This window comes from Chiloscyllium plagiosum, unplaced genomic scaffold (genome assembly GCF_037043375.1).
Source record: "Chiloscyllium plagiosum isolate Xiang-an unplaced genomic scaffold, Cpla_swu_hap1 HiC_scaffold_8, whole genome shotgun sequence".
NCBI lineage: Eukaryota > Metazoa > Chordata > Chondrichthyes > Orectolobiformes > Hemiscylliidae > Chiloscyllium > Chiloscyllium plagiosum.
In genome coordinates this window covers 46,604,094-46,630,530 of record NW_028270146.1, presented here as the reverse complement: position 1 = coordinate 46,630,530, position 26,437 = coordinate 46,604,094, and positions in this window count along the sequence as shown.

Below are 26,437 nucleotides of genomic sequence, written 5' to 3'. Positions count from 1 at the left end.
AGGGTGGCACAGTGGTTAGCACTGCTGCCTCACAGCGCCAGAGACCCGGGTTCAATTCCTGCCTCAGGCGACTGATTGTGTGGAGTTTGCACATTCTCCCCGTGTCTGCGTGGGTTTCCTCCGGGTGCTCCGGTTTCCTCCCACAGTCCAAAAAAAAATGTGCAGGTCAGGTGAATTGGCCATGCTAAATTGCCCGTAGCGTTAGGTGAAGGGGTAAATGTAGGGGAATGGGTCTGGGTGGGTTGCGCTTTGGCAGGTCGGTGTGGACTTGCTGGGCCAAAGGGCCTGTTTCCACACTGTAAGTAATCTAATCTAGATGCCTAAACAGTATCCAAAAGCATCCCTTGTACAGTACTCAGAACAGAAAATCCCTTTCTCCAACATCTTGATGGGTTTACTTTGAGTTCAATTTCGACTCTGAAAGATCTGACAGCTTCTTCCCGCAGTTATTATCTATTTGTGATTACATTTAATTAGCTTCAAATAACATCTTTGGGTTTTGCAAACTTCTGGTCTGGAACCATTCCTAACTCTTTACTCTAGTGTTAACAAATCTAACAATCTTCTCTATTTCTCAGGAGCAACTTTACCCATAAAAACCTCAACAACTGAAAGAAAACTAAAAATGGTCTCTTCTAAGCTAAAACAAGGTCCAGATATTTCTAACAGAAACCTTGAAGTATAATTGTTTATCTTTCTAGACCATAAAATGTTCCTAAAGTAAGTACATCCCACTAATTCTGAAAAGTCGCCATCACACACTTTTTTAAAAATCACCATGGCTACAGAAACACACACAAAATAATTATCATCTCCTTCAGGTACACTGTAAACCCATATGTCACTACTTCAAAACCCAAACTTAAGACAAATTACACTTTATATATATATATATATATTTATATATATATATATATAAAATATAAATATGGATCACACAGTCCATGTCACAACATATAGGGGGAGCAAGTAATCAGTATTGTTGGAGTTTGTGAAATATAACTAGAAATAAAACTTGAAAAGTAAATGCTTGGATTCTGTTTCACCAGCATCAAACCTCTGTTGTTTAATACTTTCAAAAGAATAACCTGTTCATTAATGCTCAGTTTTGTTTTTGCCAGAGCCTTTAGTCTCCTGACCTTATTACAGCTATGGTTCAATCATGGACAAAGGAGCTAAATGAGAGAACTAAGGTGATTGACTTTGACATCAAGGTAACTGAGCCTGGCATTAGGAAGTCTGAAAAAAACTGGAGTCAATGGGAATCAGAGTGAATTTTCTTTACTCATTGGAATCATAACTGGAACAAAGAAAGATGCCCATGTTTTTTGGTGGTCAATTATCTCAGCCACAGGACATCCCTGTAGGAGGACCGTAGGGCAGAACTGACCATCTTCATTGTTTATTCCCTCACTATCAACATCCTGAGGGTTACCATTGGCCAGAAACTTAACTGGACTAGCCATTTAATTACTATGGTTGCAAGAGCAGAATAGAAACTAGGAATCTTGCAGAGAATAACTCACCTCACATCTCCCAAAACCTGTTGACTATTTACAAGGTTTATGTCAGAAATATGTCAGAATATTCTCCATTTACCTGGGTGAGTGTACCTCAACATCATCCAGGACAGAGCAACCACTTGATTGTCATCACATTCCCCACCTTCAACATTCATTCCATTCACCATGGATGCACAATGACAGTAGTGTATAGCACTAAGGTTCCAGAAACAGCACTTTCCAATCCGACAACATCATTTGCTACTTAGTAGAAAGGACAAGGGCAGTAGATGCATTTTCTGTAAGTCACACACCATCCTGACTGGGACCTTTATCACTATCCATTATTGTCTCTGGATCAAAATCCTAGAACTTCATCCTGATAGCTATTGTTATGGACTTGGCCAGACCACTCAAAACATTCTAAAGCAGGCAACCCAGACCATAACTTTTCAATTTGTTTCGGTACGTGTACAGTGAAAATTACCCAGAGTAAGTTAGCTAGGTTGACTCGCAGGTTTTAAAACAAACTAAAATTTATTCACAAAATTACACAACGAAACACAAAGAACAGAATAAAGAACCCCTACAAAACTCAGTCTATCCAAACTGGACTTAATTATGCTGCTCTAAATATACATAACAGTGTATAAGCAAACCCATTTCAAAGTAAAACCAGTAAAAATGGAACAAATGGTTACAGGTTGAAGTTAGAAGGGCAGGAGGAGAGAGGGCTTTTGCACAGACCACTGTTGAACCTCTAACCAGTCCTGGACTGAACTGCTCAGCTAGAGAGCTGAGCACTCCCCTTTCATTATACAGGTCCCATCTAAAACGTGACCACTTTGGCCTGAAGTCTCATCTGTTTACATATAAACAAAAGGCCTCTCAAAATCCTTTTACATCTCTGTACCAAACTAGTCACCTCGGAGCTGGGAGCTGTTTATGACCCCTCTGAAAAAAATCAAAGCCACAGTATCCTTGAGAAAAGGACCAGCTTTTAGAAAAAAGGGACCAGCTTTGTGACACCCAGTAGGTGTATTTACAATCCACAGGCAGCAGCAGTTCCAGCTGACAGCTCACTACCACCTCCCATGCACTAAGTAAGGATGAGCAATGAATGCTAGCTCGAGCCCACTCCATGAGCAAATAAAAAAAAGTTATAGTTACAAACACACTTTTAAAAAGCCATCAGCATAAATTATTTGAATAACTTTGAAAAGCTCTACAGCCTGTCCACTGAACTAGTGCCAGTGTAAAACCTGCATATGAAATAATGCATCAGCACTTCTATAAATGCAGGCACCATCAGGTTAACATGGGAAACAAACAAGAGTAGTTTTGGAGAAGAAGCAAGCTAAGAATTAGTGCTTCAGATTCATACACATTCAGAAGTCCTGGAGCAATTTATTTTTCTAGCTTTTTGTGTGCTATGGTGTTAATAAGCAAGATCTAACCAAAGGTCTTGTTAAAGAGGTAGCTTTTTCAGGAGGGTCTTAAAGTTTGGATGAGAGATGGCAGAATTGGGAGGGAGTTCCAGACTATGGGCTGAAGGAAAGCCTTGCATTTTAATGATCACAAACTACCACAAAGCACTTTTTGAAAGTACAGTCTCTCAATTTGGAATGCATGGTGGTAACAGTGTGTACTGTCTACAAAATGTGCTGCAGCAACTCTTTCGGCAACACCTTCCAAACATATCACCCCTATCACCTAAAAGGACAAGGGCACCCGATACATGCAACACCATTGCCAAGTCACACACCATCCTGACTGGAATCCATACAGCTATTTCTTCACTGTGTCTGGGTCAAAATCCTAAAAGCCCCTTCCTAATAGATTCTCGGGATCCCTACACCACATAGACTGCAGCAGTTCAAGAAGGCAGTTCCCCAGTGCCTTCTCAGGAGCAATTGAAGTTGGACAATAAATGTTGGTCTAGCCATTGGCATTCTGTGAATGACTTGTAAAAAGGAAACAATTTGTACACAGCAAGGTTCGACACCAGCATTTTGATGACCAGATAATTTGCTTTAGTGATGTTGGTTGAGCGGTAAACAATGTACAAGGGACCAGGAATATCTCCCCTGCTCTTTAGCAGTTTGAGTGTGTCATTTGAAAAATTGAACCACTGAAACTGCCCCATGCTGTCAGCACTGCTTTGCAGCCAACCTGCATTTTTTTTTCACTGAGAGTATGGGCAGCACAGTGACTCAGTGGTTAGCACTGCTACCACACAGCGCCAGAGACCTGGGTTCAATTCCTGCCTCAGGTGACTGTCTGTGTGGAGTTTGCACATTCTCCCCGTGGTTTTCCTCCGGGTGCTCTGGTTTCCTCCCACAGTCCAAAAATGTGCGGGTTAGGTGAATTGGCCATGCTAAATTGCCTGTAGGGGAATGGTTGTGGGTTGGTGTGGACTTTTTGCCACACTGTAAGTAAACAGCATGGATTCACCATTCATTCTCAGGAGAGTATGGTAGAATGAACTGCCAGAGGGAGTGATAGATACAGGTACAGTTACAATCTTTAAAAGACATATGGATAAGGACATGAATAGGAAAGGTTTGGAAAGATATGGGCCAAATGCAGGCAGGTGAGACAAATTTAGTTTGGGAACATGGTCAGCATGGACTAGGTGGACTGAAAGGTCTTTTACCATGCTGTATGACTATGCATTGTGCACTGAGGAGTTCAGAGTAGAGATTGAACCCACAACAATCTGACTCAGAAACAAATGAGCTACTGGCCGGACCACAGTTGGCAGTTTGCCTCTGGGCAACTGAAGGTGCAGCTGTTGCTGGTACAGTATGTAGTGGTGAATAAATGAAGGGAGGACAGTTGAAGAAGCTCATGGAGTTTGGGAGGGAAATCCTGTTAAGGCAGCTTGTTTTAGCAGTACATAAACTAAAATTAGAATGATACAGAGAAGATTAACAAGACCCCTCTGAGCCAAGAGAGCCGGGTTCAAGTCCCACATGTACCAGAGGTATGTAATAAAATTTAGTTGGTTAGAAAATAGCTTTTAACTACAAGAAATTAGCTTACAATTAGAAGAATGAGAGCCCAAATACAATTATAAAAACAGAAGTGAATGGGGCATTGGGGCAATATATGACAAAGGAACAAAGGGAATTGGATGAGAAGAAAAAGAAATTACAAGTCGAGGACAGGGAATGGGACTGAGTTGCTTCTGCAGCAAATCCTAAAGGATACAACTGATCAACATCCTTGTTCTGTGTTGTAATCATTCTCTAATTTTATGATTGGTCTTAGGAATTAGGATTACTATTAATATGTGCCTTGTTCTCTGTAGCCATTCTTGTTGTTTTCACATAATGGAGGAAGTTTCCTCAAGCACAAGTACATTTGATATGATGTGATTTTCAAGATGGCAATCAGGGGCCAGAAAAGTGACTCCAACATAATTAAAAATCACACAACACCAGGTTATAGTCCAACAGGTTTAATTGGAAGCACACTAGCTTTCGGAGCGACGCTCCTTAGTCCAACATAATTACTATTGTGGATTAAAGAGATCAATCAAAGTTGCTCTTAGCCATTGTAGTGTGTACATCAGTATGGAAAATATAAATGCAGACCTACTCTATTTAATAAGCTCAACAAGATTTAAATCAATGTGATGGTGTTTAATTAATTATCATACTAGAGGCTTTGTTCAAAAAAGTAATATAATTTAACCAATAAATGTTCATGCAGTAGGAAGTATAAAAAATTTGATGGATGGATATATGTGGAATATAAAACTAAAATGAGGGTTACAATGAGAACAGAATGGTAATCAAGGCAGTAATAAAACAAACAGTAGTTAATATCTGCTATCTCTGTTCCTTGGTGTCACTGCCTGTTACAACAGTAACTGAGGGATTGTCAGCAGACAATGTCTTCATTATAGCAGATGGTGTAGTGATGATTGTTCTGCATGCCAGCAAAATAATACAATAGACTCTCTCTGTTGTTAGTTCAGGAGTCACACACAGCAGCATGTGCAGTGAGAACAATATTTTGCACAGCTATGTTTATACAAATGTCAAATCAAACTACTGCTGTACAATAAATGTAATAACCCAGTTAACTGAGATAATTCTATGGTTTTCTGTTGCCCATTTCAGTTAAGTTCTCCTGTCCTGATGACTGAGGAAAATTGAAGGTCTTTTGTGCTTCTTACTTTTTTAACAGATGCATTCTAGGGTCTGTGGCAAAGACGAAGAAAAGTATTCTTAATTTTTTTCATAAGACGTGATGCTGCCTGTATTCCATAAAGATCATGTTTTGTTCAATGCAGCAGCTTTCAAGTTTAAGACTCAATGAGTCTCTCACTCTTTTCTACGGTCCTACTATAATCTGAGGACCAGTGTTGTTCCCATCTTGGGATTGGGCCACTTGTTCCTAAAGATCAAGTGTAACCAGCCTAGGGATTTACCAATATTGCTTGCAATGAAATATAAGGGGGATTGATGGAATTGAATGGAAGGGATGATTGGTAGAAGTGAATGGAAGAACTGTTAACAGTCATGCAGAATCAGGAGTGGCTCCTTATAAGATGTTCTTAATGAGTGGAAAGGAGTGTAGAGGTCAGGTAGTGTTAGGGGAATGAGGTGTGTGAGAGCCAGTAACGGGCCACAATGTGCGCAATAGTGTGAGTTGTAGATTGCGAGCTTGCAGTGGCAGTGTTAGAGTGATGATGGCAGATTTCACCTCTTCGAGTGCAGAGACCATGATCTTTCTGCTTGGGATTCCCTGTCACATGGGAAGGTTACGGCTCCCTGTGATGGTTGGCTGGAGAAAGAAATGATTGCTGTCCTCACCACCACCCTGTACACCAACATCTTCAGGTCCCTGTCTTTGAGGTGAGGAGTGATCTTTATTTTCTGCTGGACCATGTGTTTGATGCTAAAACATCACAGATCCTGGTTTGCAGATTCTGAAGTAGAGTGCAGCTCAGTTTAAAATATGCTGTAGGAGACATGAAAGCAAGAAGGTCCCAGCAGTGATAAGCACTTCCAGCTCTCTGGCTGAGCAATTCCTCAAGAAAGTCACCTCGTCATGTAAGGATGAAGGGTTGTGTGAGAAACGTCACCGAGCTATGGTGAGTAAATGGCATGAATCTCACTCAAAACACTAAATAAAAAGAGGAGATTCTGCCCACAGTCCAGGTACAACTGTTTCACAAAATATATATGTGAATGTAAATTAATGTAAAATTAGATTTAAAAACCTTGACATTGATATTTCTCACAAACGGTCCTGAAGAGTACAAGACAAGAGGTTTCGATAAAGTGTGTCTTCATGCAGCAGTGCTGTCCCACTAACCGACAATTACATTTCAATTCTTCAATATACAGTTTGACAAAGTATAGAAGAAGGAGAGCAACAGAAACAAATATAAAAACGCCACTTGCCAAATTGCATTAAGTGAAATATGCAATCCTTTTCGCCGGCTACACTTGTCTCATTCCCCATCTGTATTGTATTCATCACTCCAGATTCGCCTATAAACACTTCCCATTATTGAAGAATAATTGCCTTTGGCCAGTGCTGCTCTGAAATGATTTTATTACTTTTCTGAGTCTGGCCGGGGACTGTCTGTGGAGCCATGTGTTGCTGGGGAAAGTGCGAATACTGTATTTGTTCATGCGTTTATACTGTGAAGCAAATCAGAATGTTAGAGCAGAGCTGTGATGCCAAATTATTATAGTTAGACGGTATGTTGTACAATAAATGTATACTGGTACACTTAAAGAAAAATAAATACTTTGTACTTCCATAACATATTTTATGACCTCACCATGTCCCAAAACATATTGCAACCACTGAAGCCCCTTTGCAGCATGGCCATTGATGCATTGTCGTTTAGAGGTGCACAGCCATTTTACTTCTGAGAGCCTCATCAATATAATACAATTCCATAGACACAAGATAACTAAATCTTTTTTCAGTATAACAACAGGTTATGCAACTAAGTGTACTTATTTATTATTTATATTGTGTTTACTTCATGCAATACTTGATGAACAAGGTTTCTGGTGACATTGCATAGGTGTCTAACATGGTCGCTGACATGGTGCTGTCCATTCTGACTCAGTACTGTGCTGTCGTGTATGTCATTGCTCAACATCATTTTCTCATCAATAGGTGCCAACAATTCTAATGCTGCAGAAGAAGCAATGTTGTATTCATGGCAGGATTTACATCTGGATCCCCCACTGTCACTGATGCCTGGAGACCTTATGTACCTCCGTATAAATTGATATTTGAAACAAAGGATTGGATTTTCCCATTTATAGGCTGTTACTTTCAGGTGGATATCCTCTCATGGCTCACAGTGATTTTTCTTAAGCTACCTTCTGTTCCTCCACACATTAATTGTGTAAGCAGCCACTTTAATCCCCTCCTCACTGCTGCTGGGATTTTCTCGTCTGGAAGCTCCATATTTAAACTCAACCAATGGGCCAAATGGCCTCCTTCCACACTGTAGAGATTCTGCAATACTAATGCAGGGATACGTAGGTCAGGTGTATTAGCCATGGGATGTGCTGGGTTACTGGGATAGGGTAGGGGGGGTCTGGATCTGAGTGGGATGATCTTTGGAGGGTCAGTGTGTTGATGGGCCAAATGGCCTGCTTCCAAACTGTAGAGATTCTATCATTCTACGATTCTAACTGCACACCACTTTGTAACTTGCAGTACAGAGATTCTCTCACACACTGACCTCTTGTAAATGAAAACAGGCCAGAGATCAATGGTCACATGTTTGCTCAATACAGTCTGTAATGGCTGCTGACAAGCTTTTGGCAAAGTGTAACGGGCTGTCGGTTAGTTTGCTAGTTTGGGAAAAAGCACAGATGAACTGGGCAGTGGTGGACCACTGGAAAATGTCTCGCGCTGTGAGCAGCAAATGCAGTAGACTAGATTGTGAGAAGTGCAGATAAAATGTTGCTTTACCTGGAAGGTGTTTTGTGGCCTTGGATAGTAAAACGGAGGAGATAAATGGGCAAGTGTTACACCTTCTGCGATTGTATGGGAAGGTGCCATGAGGGTATGTGGAGGTCATGGAGTGGAGGAGGAGTGGACCAGGGTGTTCTAAAGGGAACAGTCCCTGCGGAAGGTGGACAAGGGAGAGAAGGGGAATATATGCCTGTTAGTGGCATCCCACTGGAGGTGGCAGAAATGGCGGTTAATGCCAAAGACAGCTGAGAGCCCTGTCAACCACGGTGGTGAGGTCTTCTTGGTTGAGGAAAATTTTGGTGGCCTCTCCTGTGAAAGGTGACATTATCTGAACAGACATGATGGAGATGGAAAAACTGGGAAAATGGAATGGAGTCTTTACAGGAAGCAGAGTATGAAGATAAATAGTCCAGATAACTGTGGGAGCCAGTGGGTTTCTACTGGATATTGGTTCCCAGCCTTTTCCCAGAAATGGAAACAGATGTTGAGGAAGGGAAGGGAACAGTTGGAAGTGAAAGTGAGAGCTGGGTGGAAATTAGAAGTGAAATTGATAATTTTTTCCGATTCTGATTGAGAGACAGAAGCAGCACCAATGATATCATTATTGTACCAGAGAAAGAGTTGTGAGTCTGGGCCGGAATGGGACTGGAGCAAGGAATGTTCCACGTACCCTACAAAGAGAAAGACATAACTAGGGCCCATGCCTGCTTCTGCTCCTGCCCCATCAAACTCATCTCTTCCTACATTGACTCAATTCTTTTCTCCCTACCTACCTTTTATCTTAGCCTGCTGGACAAACTTTCCTCATTCCTGAAGAAGGGCTTATGCCCGAAACGTCGATTCTCCTGTTCCCTGGATGCTGCCTGACCTGCTGCACTTTTCCAGCAACACATTTTCAGCTCTGATCTCCAGCATCTGCAGTCCTCACTTTCTCCTCAATTCTTTTCTCCCCTTGTTCATTCCCTTCCCACTTACACTCGTGATTGTTCTCACATTCACGTCAGTTTCAGGATTTCCAATTTGCGGTACCCATGGCCACCCTTCTGACCTGAAGGGAGTTAAAAGAGAAGTTGTTCAGAGTGAGGATGAGCTCAGCCAGGGGGAGGAGGGTGGTGGTGGATGTGAACAGTTCAGGCCTTTCTTCCAAGAAGAAGTGGAGTGCCCTGAGACCATCCTGATTGGGGGGAAGAGGATGTGGGGGATGGATGTGTGAAGGGATTGTACGTCCATGGTAAAGAGGAGGTGGCTAGTGCCCGCAAAGTGGAAATCCTGAAACTGACGTGAATGTGAGAAAAATCATGAGTGTAAGTGGGAAGGGACTGAACAAGGAGAGAAAAAAAATCGAGTCAATGTAGGAATAGATGAGTTTGATGGGGCAGGAGCAGGCAGTAACAGTGGGCCTAGCCAGGCAGTCCTGTTAGTGGATTTTAGGAAGGAGGTGGAACCGAGCTGTGTGGAGTTGGGAGAGTATGAGCTTGGAGGCAGTGGAGGGATGGTCACCAGCTGAAAGGAGACTAGAGACCATTGGGGACACAATAGCTTGCTGTTCAATGGCAGGGTCAGGAGGCGATTGCAGGAGGTATCTTTGAGCTGGCACTCAGCATTGGAAATGTACAGGCCAACGTACTAGACAACAACAGCACCACCATTGTGAGGAGGCCTGATTTTGTGTGCCCAGCTGCTGATCTCTCTCTTTGCTTTCCATCTACATCTACCATTTACTCCTTTACCATCATCCCTCCCCTCATGTTTTCAGCATATATACCACCTTTTAGTTGGGATAACTTAGATGACACCTCCAAATGTGCCAAGGAGAGAGGGTCTTAACATGTTCACCTGATATCCTCTGCCCATAAGATTTTCAGAGTTGTTAAATATTTACTTTAAATGCCTCCATTAAAATAGCAGCGAGAAATTTAAGACAAATACTTTAAAGTGTTTGTTCTAATGCACACTTGTAATTTCGAGACTTCAGTGTGCATATTTATTTATCTAGGACTGTAGTGTTGATGTTTAAAGAGAGCAAAGTTTACAGTACTAAATAAAGAACTGGGAGATAATCACTTAATTCTGTGTTCCAGCATCCATCTGTTCCACAGTTAGCCTTTGGACCAGGAGTTTTTTTGTCTACTCTTGACTGACATTTACTTCAAACTAAAACAGATGGGTATTACAGAGCTCACCACCTTTAGTAATAAAGTAATAAGAACTGTGGATGTTGGAAATGTGGAAACAACAGCAGAAATTGCTGGAGAAACTTTGTGGGTGTGGGGAGAGAAAACAGTTAATGTTTCAAGTCTAATACTCTTCTTCAAAATTAATAATAGCTGGGGAAAGATGGTATATATGCTGAAGACTGGGGGGAGGGGGAATGATGGGCAAAGGTGGATTCCTGACAGAGAGAATGGTGTTAGGGAGACAGAGGGTTGGATAATAGAATGCTCATGAGAAAGGAAAGTAGGTGAAAATGGGTTGGTAACGCTGAAAGCAGCTCATGTCACAATAGGGCCTACTGTGTGGAGATGGGTAAAGGTCATGGAAGAAAGTGTTTACGCTCTAAAATGATTGAATTCAATATTGAGTTTGTGCAAGCATAGAGTTCAGAGATTTCACAGAAATGGAAATGGAAAAGAGGGAGGAAGTTAGACGGTATTGTTACTTACAGGGAAATTCTGCAGTGGGAAACCTGGCCTCACTCCAGGCTGATTTCTGGTTACACTCGGGTTAGCAAATATTAATCAACACACACCAAATATGCTCATGCATATGAGAAGGAACTGGGGCCTTCCAGCAGCATTTGGAAGGCATTGTAAACAGGATCAAGGAATTGGATGCCTGCCAAGGTGAAAAAGCAGAGTGTAAATTGGCCTGGGCACTAAAAACTCTCAGTGAGCCGCAAACCAGGCTATCCATGCTGAAGCATTAACTGCTCAGCCAGGAAAAGACCTGGGGTTAAAGATTTGAAAGTGCAGCAGCCATTTTGGGATGGGGAGGGCAAAGGCACAGTCCATTATGAAATGTCACTTGTGCACTGAGTTTGGCATATTATGTTGACAGCTCTTGTCCCTCATGAAGTCTGTTAATGCCCATTGCTTCTCCTAACCAGAATCAAGCAGCTGTTTTAGGTCACTTTGTTAAGTGGCTGTGAATTCTTGGGCAAACACCAACCAAACTAATGGTTGCGAAAGGATAGAGGCTGTTGTGTGAAAAGCAAATTTGAACAACAGTTTTACTTGATCATAAAACCAGCAGCTAGATTTTCAACTAGGAGAAACTGAGGACTGCAGATGCTGGAGATCAGAGTCAAGAGTGTGATGCTGGAAAAGCACAGCAGGTCAGGCAGCATCCAAGGAGCAGGAGAATCAACATTTTGGCAAAAATCCTTCATCAGAGACTAATTCATCTGAGATTTCCCAAAAAGCATTTGGAAACAAATTTTCTTTTGCCCCACACCAACCTGGAAACTGTGCACATTACATTTATTTGGCTTTGTTTCCTTAAAAAGCTTGAAAATCCCATTGATGACCATAAATCCATTGTCAGTTGTTGGAAAAACCCATCTGGTTCAATAATGTCCTTTAGGGAAGGAAACTGCCATCCTTACCTCATCTGGTCCACATGAGACTTCCTCCTCAAAGCAATGTGGTTGACTCTTGACTGCCCTATAGGATGGGCAATAAATGCTGACCTAGCCAGCCATACTTTCATCCTGTGAAAGTATAAAAAGAAAGGACCCTTAATGAGCTCTTTATGGAGATTAATTGATGGTTAATGTGTTTTTTGTTTCCAATGACCCTGTAAGCTTTTTTGAAAATACCAATCTCTCCTGCAGGCAGTCGGATCCAGTGGTCCCCTCAGGAAACATAAATTTCAAAATGCACCCTCCCATTGCTGTCCTCACCACTGACCTGTCTCCTCCCTCACCCCAGGTCAATTGGCTTGTAATCATTGTGCACCCTCAGCCCTCCTTGAATTAACTTTAGGCCTTAGGTCCATGTCTCATTCAGCTAGTCGACATTCTCCCCTTGTTCTACTCCCACTGCCAAACAAATGGCAAGCTTCTGATCGGGCTGGCAGATGGTCCTGTCACTCCCTCTTTAGTGCTTCGAGCAAGAATAATCCTGTGGTCATTTTGACTGTGAGTGCCTGTGAGTCTATGGTTGTCCTCACAATGGAGTTTCACAACAAATCATTGTTATGTCCAGAAACCTGATGGGTAATGAAGCATGTTAGCCAATGCTTTACCCTGACGTGCTCCTTGGTTTACAGAATCATCAAACAAAAGCCAGTGAAAGCAATCTGCAGTCAAGTCAAAATGTCAGAAACCAGCCAGTTTATCTCACAGCTTTCAGTGGCACTTTTGAGAGAGTGCGACAAAGACATGAAAAGTGGTATGAAAGGAAAGATGTGATAAAGTGGCTGACAGCTCCAATTTCATTTGCAAATGGTCTTGTTTTAAACAAAGAAAGCGACCTAAAATTGGGAGTATGGATTACAGTTGACATCCCAGCTATCAAAACCACACAGCACATTGTAGTTTACACTGCAGTGACCATCTTACAACAAACTGGTAGAACGTGTATGTGTATTATACCGTGTTCCCAATATCTAAAACAGTGTTGATCGTAATTAGTCAATGTCCATCAACACTTCTTTCACTTTTTGACGGTATTTTAAATTTAGCAAGATAATAATGTTAAGAAAGAATGGGAAGGAGGGATTGACGACAAAAGGAAATATGAGTAGATGAATGCAGAGCTCTCTTTCTCTTTGCCTTCTCCACTGAGCTGCAGAGATAACAAAGAAAGAAGCATGATAATGCTGTTAATTCTTTTAAGTGATTTGTGGAGAGATGCAGAATCTGGTGTAGCTTCTTGCAACACTACCTCTGATCCTCAGTGCAGGATGTTTCATTTACTACGCATCCTGTTCAATGCTTTCTGAGAATATAGGTGCAAACAGGCTTTGAGTGATGGATAATGTTGGTTTGGTGCTATCCTGTGGAACAGGAGAATCTGAAGAAGGGCTTATGCCCGAAACGTCGATTCTCCTGTTCCCTGGATGCTGCCTGACCTGCTGCGCTTTTCCAGCAACACATTTTCAGCTCTGATCTCCCGCATCTGCAGTCCTCACTTTCCCCTTGGTGCTATCCTGGTTTGTTACACTCAGACCTTGGGTGAAGTTCTTCGATTTGTTACAGTGTGAAACAGGATACCCCAAATTGTTAAGCTCCCAATATGAGGTTCTGTGTGCTGTGTGAGGGATGATCGAGATCCCCTTCTTCATTCACCTGCCCTCTTGACTGGTCACAACATGGTTCTTTCAAAATGGCTCGCTTCCCTTGTGAATATCTTTCTTCCAAACCCATATTAACTTATGTTTTCAAAGGAGCAATTTAAAAAGGCTTTCATGTGCTAATGAAAAGTATGGTTATTCATTGCTAGTATTAGTAATGCACCACATACACCCAGATTAGAAATAAGAATTGAAACTAAAATGAGAAAAATTTAAAAATATATACAAATCAGACTCTGAAATCTTTATGAAGGGTAGATAGTTGAATAGTTGAATTTTGCAGTGAAAGTTACTGGTCATGTTGATATTGGTAGGTAAACAGTTGATTATGAGATTCCTAGTTTTGCAGGGTACTGGAGATCATGTTGTTCTCTTTCCTTTTTATGGTGACTGAATTCCAGATTTCAGAATGAGAAGTAATCCTTTTGTTGTCTTTTTCCTTTGGTGTGGCTTGCTAGGTAGCAGACCCCCAGCACTCAGGGTGAGTGAATCCTTTTACCTATGATACAAGGGTGACTAGGAGATCGTTCCTTCAGCTGTCACCTTCACTACATGTTAACTGTTAAGCTCAGGCTGCTACACATGAATAGCTTAGTCCACTGGCACACAGAACCTCTGACCCACTACCCCATACCAGAAGAGTTGAAACTGTTTTTTTTAAACCCAGTTTTTGTGTACTCTGCAAAGGGGAAAACACAAAATACATCTGCAGTTTGGAAAATAATTTGCAGGGTGGATTGCTGTTGACCAGGGGAGTTTTCAGACCCTAATTATCTTTGTAGAGTCCCCCCTTTAAGGAGTTTGAAGTTTGAAGTTCCTTTTGCAAATTCAGGCATTTTACGTATTTCTCTCTCTCTCTCTGTCTCTTTCCACACAGCCAGTTAGTTCACATTTGCAGCCAGTTTTGCCTGTAACAGTCCTCTTTCACGACACACATTTTTGAAATACAGTTTGAAAATGTCCATAGTTTTTGAGGTTTTGACTTTTGGTCATGGAAGCTGATACCAAATAGCCCAAACGACTGATGCCAGACTGAATCCCAGAATTGAGTAACAAATGTACAGGCAGCGTCTGCATTGTTTAGCCATGACAAATAAGTTTGCACGCAAGATGAGTTCTGTAGTAGTTTTATTTAAAGAATCAGGCATACCGCTGGCTTCTTTTGTGAGGTTTTTCTGTTGCAAACCACCTGGTAATATTCTAGGATATTTTTGGTGATATTTTAGTGAGTTCCTACATTAACAGAAAGTGTTGCCTCTCCTCAGAATGATGGCAGTAGTGAATGTGGCATTGGAACAAGCATGGGTACAGTGGTGTCAAGTGCCTCAGAGTCTGCAGCATGGCGTGGAGATCCAACTGAATTAGCAACGTGGCAGCTCTGTGCCATTCCCACAATAATTTGGAGCTAGACTGCTCCACAGCCCTTGACCTTTATGGGAGGCTGCCTTCTGGCCAGGACACTCAGCATTGCGTCCTACATTCTGTGCTCTCCTGTATGCCACTCCAACAGGGCACTAATTTAAACCCTCAGCATCAGTCCATAGCTGCACCTCACCCTCTGGTGAGCTGACAAATCAAAAACCATTTTCAAATGAACCATCCTGGGCCTGCTGATCATTGTCCACACATGTCCACATGATTTACTGTATGTGTTTATATAATCATGAGAGGTATAGATAATATGAATAGTAAAGATCTTTCCGTAGGGTGGGGGAATTCAAAACTAGAGGGCGAGAGGAGAAAGGTTTAGAAGGGACCTAAGAGGCAACGTTTTCACACAGAGGGGGTTCTTAATTGGAATGAACTGCTAGAGGAAGTGGTAGATGCAGGTGCAGTTACAATATTTAAAGGACATTTAGACAGATACATGAAGAGGAAAGGTTAAAGGGATATGGGCCAAATGCAGGCAAATGGAACTAGTTAGATTAAATTACTTACAGTGTGGAAACAGGCCCTTCGGCCCAACAAGTCTACACCGACCCGCAACCCACCCAGACCCATTCCCCTACATTTATCCCTTCACCTAACACTACGGGCAATTTAGCATAGCCAATTCACTAATCTGCACATTTTTTGACTGTGGGAGGAAACCAGAGCACCCGGAGGAAACCCACGCAGACACGGGGAGAATGTGCAAACTCCACACAGTCAGTCACCTGAGGCAGGAATTGTACCCGGGTCTCTGGTGCTGTGAGGCAGCAGTGCTAACCACTGTGCCACCGTGCTGCCCATCAGTCAGCATGGACAAGTTGGACCCAAGTGTCTGTTTTCAAGCTGATCCTAAATCTAACATTCAAGGCATGTACAGTGTCAGTATCTGAGTTGATGATTGTAAGTGTCAGATCAATTGACAGAGCCTCTTTGTTAATACTGTGCCTTTGCTCTCCCTCCACCTCTATAAGACATAGGAGCAGCTGAGTCTACTCCACCATTCAGTGGGTTTCTCCACCCCACTGTCCTGCTTTCTCCCTGTAACCCTTAACTCCTTGACAATCAAGAACCTATCTATTTCAGTTTTAAATATACTCAATGACCTGGTCTTCACAGCCTTCTGTGGCAAGGAATTCCATAGATTCACCACTCTCTGGCTGAAGAAATTTCTTTTTATTGCCATTCCAAAATGTCTTCCCTTTACTCTAAGGCTGTGCCCACAGGTCCCAGTCTCTCCTACCAATGGAAACATCTTCCCAACATCCATTCTGTCCAGGTCATTTCAATTTGAGGCCCCCTCATTCTTCTAAAGTCTATCGAGTATAAACCCAGCATCCTCAAACATTCCTCATATGTTAAGCTTTTCATTCCTGTGACCATTCTTGTGAACCTCCTCTGAACACGCTCCAGGGCCAGTACATCCTTCCTGAGATATGGGGCTGAAAACTGTGCACAATACTCCAAATGTGGCCCGACCAGAACCTTATAGAGCCTCAGAAGTAAATCTCTGCTTTTATATTCAAATCCTCTCAAAATAAATGCCATCATTGCATTGCCCTTCTGAACTAATGACTCAACCTGTGAGTTTACTTTGAGACAATCCTGGACTAGAGCTCCCAAGCCTCTTTGCACTTCAGACTTCTGAATTTTCACCCCAATTAGAAAATAGTCTATGCCTCTATTCTTCCTACCAAAATGCATGACCGTACACTTTCCCACATTGTACTCCATCTGCCACTTCTTTGCCTACTCTCCTAATCTGTCCAAATCTTCTGTAGCCTCCCTGCCTCTTCAATGCTCCCTGTCCCTCTACCTATCTTTGTATCATCTGCAAACTTAGCCAGAATGCCCTCAGTTCCTTCATCTAGATCATTAATGTATGAAGTGAAAAGCTATCGTCCCAACACTATGGAACACCATTTGTCATCAGCTACCTTAAACTCCTGTGGGTAGGGAGGCCCTTGGGAGTCTGAAAGCAGAAAGACCAAAGGGAAAAGTTATTTTGGAGGGAAGGGGATGTCAGGGGCAAGGTCCATGGTTGCAATATCTGGAGCTTGTTCACTATGCCATTGGTGATATGAGGGTCAGATGGGAGTTCATAAGGGCTCATAAGACAGTAATATATCATCCAGCTCAGTATTCCCAGTGATATTGGATGCTGTGGGCTTGCATCACCTCCATTTGCCTCAGGAGATGCAGACATCCTGTCTCCTGTCTATTCTTTGCTTTCCTCTATTGGATACTGCCTTGTCCTGCAAGAGTAATACTGTACAGCAGGAAATCATTAGTTGTGCTTCCATGTGTTTAGATTGTGTACCTGCTGTGGCTGAATACCCAAGTGTATGTGCAGGCAATGAGAGGTGGATATGAAGCTGACAGCATTGATAGGTGGAGCATCTGGACATTAGCTATTGTTGCTGCACACCAGGGAGTGCTGCTGGTGAGGGCGATGCGTTAAGCAACATGAGAGATTGATAGAGCAATGAGTAGCGATGTGCGAATGTATTCACTGACCTTGACCACCCATAGAAAGTCATTGAACACCTTGTAGCATTTCAGGCATTGTCCCTCATCCAGACTACAGGAGTTGCCCATCAGCCTCTTGTTTCCATTGCTATCTGAGGGTCTCCTATAGAACTATGGCATCTCTTCTGTGCCAAGTGGCACTACTGTTGCATCCAATACCACTTCCATTACAGTGGATGCTTCTGACTGTTCTGATGATCGCATTCTAAGAATTTACATTGCAACTGGCTTTTCAGAGAAGCAATTCGACTGTGCTGCAAGATCTAGAAAAATGTCTCCAGGGCTGTCTTCTGACAGCAAGGTTCATTGCCACATTTAAAACCTTGTAGGTGAGCTGGATAGATGAGGGTGGTGAGTTGAGGAGGGATGCTCTTTGGACAATCAGCGTGGACTTGTACACTGTAGGGATTCTAGGATTGTTTCCACACTGTAGGGATTCTAGGATTCTTCCAGGCGTGGGGAGGTCACAAATCACAACTCCTGAATCTAAAAGCTAATGTTATCCATTTTCTCGACCGTAGGTTTTACACCAGCTCACTAAAACCACGTGCAATTGCTGGCTCTTGCTAGCTGTTTCTATGTCGCTTGGAAAAGGTCTGATAAAACTCTGTTTGTGTGTTTACGATAAATATATAATGCCCAACACTTGTTTCTTGGGTGGGGCTCAGGAAGGAGCACAAAGACTACAACATTTGTGTCAGACATCAAGCTAGTCATCCAGAATCACATTACATTTTATATCATTTTATTATGAAAATTAAGGTTATCATCTCAGCTCCACTGCATTTTATTCTTATAACATACCTTTTTCTGAAATCAAATTTTTGGATCTAACATTTCTATTTATCCATGAAAGCCTTGCCTTCAACATATCCCTTTCACTCTGTGCTGGAATATATTTAACCTGGATTTGATCATCATGCTTTAAAAAGCTACTGGGCAACGGTTTGATCTACTTTTTTTTAACCAGTACAAAAATCGATCCCCTTTCATCCCCCACAAAGCAATCAGACTCTGCAACAAAATATAACAGAATCAGTGAAGAAAGCAATTAGAAAAGCTTCACCACTCTTACTAATCTCATTTGTCAACAATTCATACCTGCCATTGTCTTCCCAATGCAATTTGATACCATTCTGTGTAATTTTGAATATAAAGCATGGCATTCTCTGATTGCAGCAAGAAACCTGAGGATAAACAAGGCTACCATATTTAAATCAATTTATTTGATTATTGGGTGAAATGTGGCGTAAAGTTACACACTGAAAGCACTTATTGATATTGATCCATATTGCATTTGTTGTGAGTAATGAATACGAATACTCTCTTTCTGTTCTGTTGGGGAAACCTATTCTCCAGGCTAAATTTCATACTCAAGTCCTCTACTTTACAGATTAGTAGCTCATCTAACACTTTTAACATTTGTCACAAACCCTACATTGACTAAAACTCTTATTCTTCTCTTTGTCACCTCCAGTCATAATGACTCTCATGCTCCAAAAGGAGATCTCTTATCATCCACCCTCCAGAAATTTCAGCTCATTCAAATTCATGCACCAAGTCTCACTCAGCCTTTTCCTTACCCATCTATATTGACAACTATTCCCTTCCAGCACCTCAATTTTTAGCATCTAACCCTCTCGAATCTACTGTCATTGTAATCTTCTCCAGCTCTAATAATCTCCACAGAGCTCTTTGTTTTTCTGTGACCTTGCTGCACTAGTTTGAGTCTTGCTCTAGGTACTGCACTGTGAATTTCCTTTCATAAATTTCTGTATTGCTTCACCACTCTCACTTCATTTAATACCCCCTTCAAAATCCACCCCTTTAACCAAGTTATTTCTTAATGCTCCTAATCTTTTCTTTACTTAGAATGTGTTACTTTCTTACATTTACCTGCATTAAAAAACTCCAAAACAATGGCTTTATGTAAATATATCCCTTGTGAATCAACTTGACCAAAATCTATTGCTTTTTAGAGAGAACAGGCAAACCTGGTGCACATTTCACAGCCTTCAGTGGATTATATCATGGTTAGGGCAGAGCGATGGATGTGATCTATATGGAGCTGAAAATGTGTTGCTGGAAAAGCGCAGCAGGTCAGGCAGCATCCAGGGAACAGGAGAATCGACGTTTCGGGCATAAGCCCTTCTTCAGGAATGAGGAAAGTGATCTATATGGACTTCAGTAAGGCAGTCGACATGGTTAGCATAGGAGATTGGTTAGCAAGGTTAGATCTCATGAAATACAGGGAGAGCTCACCATTTGGATACAGAACTGGCTCGAAGGTAGAAGACAGAGGGTGGTGGTGGAGGGTTGTTTTTCAGACTGGAGGCATGTGACCAGTGGAGTGCCACAAGGATCAGTGCTGGGACCATTACTTTTCATCTTTTATATAAATGATTTGGATGTGAACACAGGAGGTACAGTTAGTAAGTGTGCAGATGGCACCAAATTTGGAGGTGTAGTGGACAGTGAAGAAGGTTACCTCAGATTACATCAAGATCTTGATCAGCCAATGGGCTGAGGAGTGGCAGATGGAGTTTAATTTAGATAAATGCGAGGTGCTGCATTTTGGGAAAACAAATCTTAATAGGACTTATACACTTAATGGTAAGGTCTTAGGGAGTGTTGCTGAACAAAGAGACCTTGGAGTGCAGGTTCATAGCTCTTTGAAAGTAGAATCGCAAAATAGTGAAGAAGGCGTTTGGCATACTTTCCTTTATTGGTTATAGGAGTTGGGAGGTCATGTTGTGGCTGTACAGGATGTTGGTTAGACCACTTTTACAATATTGTGTGCAATTCTGGTCTCCTTGCTATGGGAAAGATTCAGAAAATATTGACAAGGATGTTGCCAGGGTTGGAGGACTTGAGCTATAAGGAGAGGTTGAATAGGCTGGGGCTGTTTTCCCTGGAGCGTCGGAGGTTGAGGGGTGACCTTATAGATGTTTATAAAATTATGAGGGGCATGGATAGGGTGAATAGGCGAGGTCTTTTCCCTGGGGTGGGGGAGTCCAGAACTAGAGGGCATGAGTTTAGGGTGAGAGGGGAAAGATACAAAAGAGACCTAAGGGTCAACTATTTCACACAGAGGGTGGTACGTGTATGGAATGAGCTGCCAGAGAAAGTGACGGAGGCTGGTACAATTGCAACATTTAAAAGGCATCTGGATGAGTATAAGAATAGGAAGCGTTTGGAGGGATATTGGCCATATGCTGGCAAGTGGGACTAGATTAGTTTGGGATATCTGATCGGCATGGATGAGCTGGACCGAACGGTCTGTTTCCATGCTGTACGTCTCTGTGACTCTCTGACTCGAAAGAATACTCTTCAGGATCTTCACATTTTGCTTCACTATTCACAGTGTTAACATCACTGATGTAGTAAAAGCTCTTTGGAATGTACTGAAATCATGAAAGGGACAATACAAGATATTTTTTTCCCTCTTAATCTGTGTTGGGCCAGATCTTCAAAGGCCTGCAGGGCTGGGACTCAGTGAGGGAGGGGCTAGGTTCTGGATTAGTGGTGTTGGAAGAACACAGCAGTTCAGGCAGCATCCAAGGAGCAGCGAAATCGACATTTCCGGCAAAAGCCCTTCATCAGGGAGGGGCTAGGACCCAGTGAGGGTGGGGCTGGGACCAAGTGAGGGTGGGGCTGGGGCTCAGTGAGGGAGGGGCTGGGACCCTGGGAGGGTGGGGCTGGGGCTCAGTGAGGGAGGGGCTGGGACCCAGGGAGGGTGGGGCTGGGACTCAGTGAGGGAGGGGCTGTGACCCAGGGAGGGTGGGGCTGGGACTCAGTGAGTGTGGGGCTGGGACCCAGGGAGGGTGGGGCTGGGACTCAGTGAGGGAGGGGCTGGGACTTAGGGAGGGTGGGGCTGGGACTCAGTGAGGGTGGGGCTGTACTCAGTGAGGGAGGGGCTGGGACTCAATGAGGGTGGGGCTGGGACACAGTGAGGGAGGGGCTGGGACACAGTGAGGGAGGGGCTGGTACCCAGTGAGGGTGGGGCTGGGACCTAGGGAGGGTGGGGCTGGGACTCAGTGAGGGGCTGGGACCCAGTGAGGGTGGGGCTGGGACTCAGTGAGGGTGGGGCTAGAACAGTGAGGGTGGGGCTGGGACCCAGTGAGGGTGGGGCTGGGACTCAGTGAGGGCGGGGCTGGGACTCAGTGAGGGTGGGGCTGGGACCCAGTGAGGGTGGGGCTGGACTCAGAGGGAGGGGCTGGGACTCAGTGAGGGTGGGGCTGGGACTCAGTGAGGGAGGGGCTGGGACCCAGTGAGGGTGGGGCTGGGACTCAGTGAGGGTGGGGCTGGGACCCAGTGAGGATGGGGCTGGACTCAGTGAGGGAGGGGCTGGGACCCAGTGAGGGTGGGGCTGGGACTCAGTGAGGGAGGGGCTGGGACAGTGAGGTTGGGACTGTGACCCAGTGAGGGTGGGGCTGTGACTCAGTGAGGGAGGGGCTGGGACTCAGTGAGGATGGAGTTGGGCCTCAGTGAGGGCGGGGCTGGGACTCAGTGAGGGAGGGGCTGGGACAGTGAGGTTGGGGCTGTGACCCAGTGAGGGTGGGGCTGGGACTCAGTGAGGGTGGGGTTGGGCCTCAGTGAGGGTGGGGCTGGGACCCAGTGAGGGAGGGGCTGGGCCTCAGTGAGGGTGGAGCTGGGCCTCAGTGAGGGAGGGGTTGGGCTTCAGTGAGGGTGAGGCTGGGCCTCAGTTAGGGAGGGATTGGGCCTCAGTGAGGGTGGGGCTGGACCTCAGTTATTGAGGGGTTGGGCCTCAGTGAGGGTGGGGCTGGGACCCAGTGAGGGAGGGGCTGGGCCTCAGTGAGGGTGGAGCTGGGCCTCAGTGAGGGAGGGGTTGGGCTTCAGTGAGGGTGAGGCTGGGCCTCAGTTAGGGAGGGATTGGGCCTCAGTGAGGGTGGGGCTGGACCTCAGTTATTGAGGGGTTGGGCCTCAGTGAGGGTGGGGCTAGAACTCAGTGAGGGTGGGGCTGGGATCCAGTGAGGGCGAGGCTGGGACTCAGTGAGGGTGGGGCTGGGATCCAGTGAGGGTGGGGCTGGGACTCAGTGAGGATGGGGCTGGGATCCAGTGAAGGCGCGGCTGGGACTCAGTGAGGGTGGGGCTGGGATCCAGTGAGGGAGGGGCTGGGACTCAGTGAGGGAGGTGCTGGGCCACAGTGAGATGGGGCTGGGACAGTGAGGTGGGGCTGAGAAATGTGTTGGAAGATCTTATTATGGAGTTCATTATGAGGCCTCTCCTTGAGGCTTTGGAACTTTCAAAGCTCCACTTAGTGGGTGAGAACAGTCTGGTACAGGTTAAAGCACAGCTGCTGAGTTCACTGTGAGGCCACTGCCGACTTTCTTTGAGTTGATTTCTCACTAATCTCTCATGAATTGCCTGGTGCTGGTCCAGTACCTGCATGGCTCTTTTTTAATATAATTAAATAATACAAAATGCTGCAAATGCTAGAAATCTGAACCAAAACCAGAAACAATCAGAGTCACCCACTAGAAACATTAATTCTGCTTTCTTCCTACAGATGCTGCCATCCTGTTGAGTCTTGCCACCAGTTTCTGAGAATGTTTTTGTCATTGTTGAACTGGTGACACTCCAGAGAACTGTCCGCTTCCTGGAAAGGCAGCAGCATACCCCAATATGGCGCAAGTGCTTGCCTTTGCTGCTGGCATGGTAAGGCATCTCCAGCTCTCTGAAGGTAGTTGTTTCTACAAATTGGGCATCAAGCTCAACTGTTGGCCAATTATGACATTTGCATTTCAAAGTAGCATTGGAAGAGCAGCACAGATTAGAAATGGGGTCAAATTGATGAGCTAGACTAAATGTTAGAGATTTGATTCCACTTTGAAAATCAGCCCCATGTTAATGAACATCAACTTCATATTGCAAACATTAATTTAGAATTAATGTGATTTTCAGGAGATCGACTCTCTCATAACATTCATTGTAAGCCCACTGACTCTGACAGTTACCTTGACTACACTTTGTAAGGATTCCATTTCTTTCTACCAGTTTCTTTTGTCTCCATCTTCTTGGTTCTCATGACACCAGCTTCCACAATGGAGCTTCTGACATTTCTTTCTTATTCCCCAACCACTGTTTCTAACATCCTCGCCCCAGGTTGACAGGGCCCTCGACAATATCTGAACCACATGCCGGGCTTCCATCATCACCCCTTCCCTCTCTCACCAGAATCACAATAGGATTTTCCTTGTCCTCACTTTCCACCCCAGCTTCTGAATTCAAAAGATCATCCATCCTCTGCTTTTTCTGCCACCTCCAACATCATACCACCAGCAAATATATTTCTCTTTACCCTCCCTGTATTGCAAAGGGACTGCTTTCTCCTCAGACACTTCTATTTCTTCACTCCTATTGCCCCCCCCAACCCCACATTCCATTTTCAGGGCACCTACTTGTGCAATTGCAGACCTGCCCCTTTGCCTCCTCTCTCCTCACGATCTGAAGTTTCAAAGGTGAAGCAGTGAATTTTGTTTGTGCCTCCTTCAATATAGTCTGTTCTAGGTCAGAAGTCATATGTCACCATGTTACAGTCCAACAGGTTCATTTGAAATCACAAGATTTCAGGGCACTGCCCCTTCTTCAGGTGAATCGAAGAGAAGCACACAGGCACACAATTTGTTGGCAGAGAGATCGAGAGATCATACAAATGATGCGAGTGGAGTGTCAACAGGCTGAATAAGTCTCTGCAGATGATCAAAAGCATCAGACAATGTAAGTAAAGTGTTAATAGCTGAACAGCAATGGAAGGGCTGACCTACAATCCGATTAATTGAGGCAGAGCGATAATTACAAATAATTAAAAATAAGGTGCTGCTGGAGACAAACCAAATGGCTGGAATAACAAGATAGGTATAGGAGCTGCATACCGAGGTTCTAACCAAAGCTTGTGATTTCACATCAACCTGTTGGACTATAGCCTGTTCTAGTATTATTTCTGACCTTGTCCACACCAGCACTTCCACATCATAGTCTATTGTATTTACTGCACACAATACAGATTCTCCCACACAATGTAAACAAATGTAGACTGTATAACACTTTGTTGGACACCTCCGTTCCATCCACAAACATGATCCAATCCACCAGTCGCTTGTTATTTTGTAACACCATCCTGCTCTCATGCTCACGTTTTGGAGCTAGACCTGTTGCAGTGTTCCAATCAATGCACATTGTAGGATCAGCATCTCATCTTGTGTTTCAACACATTCCAGCCTTTTGGGCTCAAAATTGAGTTCACCAACTGTAGACTTTGTCCTGTCCTCTGCTTTGATTCTCCCCCCCCCCCACCAGAATACTTGGAAAAAGCAGCCTGTATCTTGTCCTCACATTTTTACTTTCATTCAGAGCTGACTTTTACTTCACTATTCACAATTACCAATGCTTTGTTTCTTTGCTATGACCATTACCACTCCGTTTGCTTTTTGAAACATGAGATCTGTGATCTCTAATTTCCCTTACCATCTCACCTTACCCTGACTTTCTCTTTTGTTCCACCAGCCTCTTATCTTTTCAACAGCATGAAAGCCACCATACTCCTTCCTCCCTTCAATCATGTTGGAGTCGAACTATTAACTCTGTTTATCTCCACAGGTACTGAGTCTTTCCAGCAGTTTCTGTTTTATGTTATTCAACATCTAGAGCATTCCACTTTTATTACAATATAGTTGGAAGGAAGCTCAGAATGTAACAAAGTACAAAAATGTAACAAGTTGGTATGATAACACTGCTATCAGTTACCATATCGGAGGTTGTTTGTCCCAGTAGATGTCCATTGTGTTATGCCTGTGCTATTTTAAAAATTTGTTTTCAGGATGTGTATATTATTCGCAAGGCCAGGATTATGGCCTCAAATTAAAAAAAAAATGGATGCTGGAAATCTGAAACACACAGAGAATGCTGGAGAAACTCAGCAGGTCTGGCAGCATCCGTGGAGAGAGAAACAGAGTTAACATTTTGAGTCTTCTCTCTGAGTGCCTGTGATAATAATAAATGATTGCTGTGTGGTCATTGCGTTTCTGTCTTTTAACAGGAATCTGTCAAGACTGAAACTAATGTAGGTCCTGTTTGAATTATTCAAACCATTCTGCCTCATGCATCCTTGTTTAATTCAACCGAAGATTTCCTAAAACAGAAGGACACCTGATTAAAGTGGTAAATAAAGCAAAATTTTATATGGAGGAGCATGGTGCAATTTGCATCTAGCAGTGGGTTGAATTACCACAGTGAGTATCCTACCTATTGAATGATCTAACCTGAAGTCCTTCAATAGAGCTTCAAGCTATTCAACAAAATTATAAGGTTCTAATTAATCATTTTTTTTAGGTGGGTGCTGCTCCTGAGCTCTCCAATATCTGTCATTTGTGCCTCTTTGCCCATTGCCCTCACACACGTTGCCCCAAACAATGCTAATCCAGAGCTATACCAAAGCCTTAAAGTGTAGCCTCATTTGGTAGTGGGACTGACAGTTTTCCTCTCCCTTCCCCCTGCCTTGTTTGGGGGTTTCATACCTCCAGCTGGCTCATCAGATGCACTGAGGCCTGAGCATCAAAATGGCTCGGGCCAATCACTGAAGACATCCATTGGCAATACTTTAGTCCATTCTCTAACACTGCACAATGACAATTGGCCCTTGGCCTCTGTAATCAACAAAGGACAAAGTTACACAGAATGATAGAAGGCCCTTTCCG